This window comes from Monopterus albus, unplaced genomic scaffold (assembly GCF_001952655.1).
Source record: "Monopterus albus unplaced genomic scaffold, M_albus_1.0 scaffold484.1, whole genome shotgun sequence".
NCBI lineage: Eukaryota > Metazoa > Chordata > Actinopteri > Synbranchiformes > Synbranchidae > Monopterus > Monopterus albus.
The window spans coordinates 122627-124119 of record NW_018128364.1 but is presented as its reverse complement, the minus strand read 5'-3'; positions in this window follow the sequence as shown (position 1 = coordinate 124119).

The following is a 1493-nucleotide window of genomic DNA, read 5'->3' as shown; positions in this document are numbered from 1 at the left end:
CCTCCCTCAACATCTGCGGCTCGCTCACGCTGTTCTGGACAGTTACGTGCCAGTCACGTTGAGCAACGGGAAGCAACTGTGTGTAATGTCAGGCGAGAAGTACAAGGATCGCAGATTAGACTTTTATCAGGTGTACACAGAGGATCGTATCACCTACATCACCAAGCCTTCACATGTGTTGTGCTTCAACGTAGTATGGCTTTCTAGAGTCGGGGAGATCGAGCGAAAGTCTGAGTGCGAGTACGAGATAAAGCCATGCTTCGATCTCGCCTTTGTCTACGAGTGGCACTCGCTGACAAGCGAGTTTATGCGGAACAAACTAAAGGCGCTGTTAGCTCATATATTTTGATCCCCTGTGTGCGCGTGTTTTGTGTAATTTATGTGAAAAGACTACAGTCCATACATTTCCTTTTGTTTGTATAATTGAATAAAGTTTGTCACCTGTATGAATTGATGTATGGTTCTCTACCACAAACCGAGGTGCCTGGACCGCTCTCAGTCCCACGACAGACCTAGTTTAGAAGAGATATCCGCCACCCCTGGCTGTCTGACGGTGGCAGTGAGGCTCACACGCGGCGCTCGGAGGAGAGAAGAACTCAAAGCATCTGAAATGACTGCGTTGTATTTGTGTAATGTGCAATTTAATTACGTGTGTATACAAACGGCTGAATGTACATTGTTGAATAAAAAAAGTATGCAATGTAAAAACCTCGTGTGTTGCTTTGCTTTTTTCAAGCGCATGTTTTGGTACATACTGTGATATGCGAGTGGTCTTATGACAAATACTCTAATTAAACTCTGAGCATTTCTCCCTGCTTTCTGGTTTTAGCTTGCTGAGATAATTAAAACTTTGAAGGACTCATTTAAAGACATACAAAAATCACTTGTTCAGTCAGTTTGTTTTTTTATTTCAGATACTTCTGATACACACATTAGTTTAAAAAAATACACCGTTTGACAAAAAGCGTTGGTTCTGCAGCACAATATTTTCGGTTCGATGTAGTTCTTTACGCCTGGTTTCAGAGATTCAGACTCATCGATCGGAGCAAGTCTCTGCGAGGAAGTCTGTCGAAGAGCGCCATCAGCGCCTCTTTCGGTTTATAGTAGCTGTAAGCGATGTCTCGAGCCACCCATGTCCTCGAAGCGGCGTCGGTTGTTAGCCAACGACGGATGCGGCGCATTTTGAAGATGTCACCGACAGCGTGCTTCATGAACCATTTCAATCGTTCGAAGTCGGCTTCGGTCAAGTCCTCCAAATACGTTACGATCTTCACCAAATCAATATCGGGCGTAGCCATCAGGTCGTCCCATTCGTCCCAAGCCTCAAGGAAACAGGACAAAGCCGCGTCGCCCTTTTCCCTGACGCGGTCGATCAACGACCGTGCCCTGATGTCGGCCAACGTCTGAGGTGAGGCATGCACATGCACGCCGCTGCTTTGCCAATCCATAGCGGCATCTCGTTCTTCTCGGGCTAACACCCCTAGTTCCTGGAG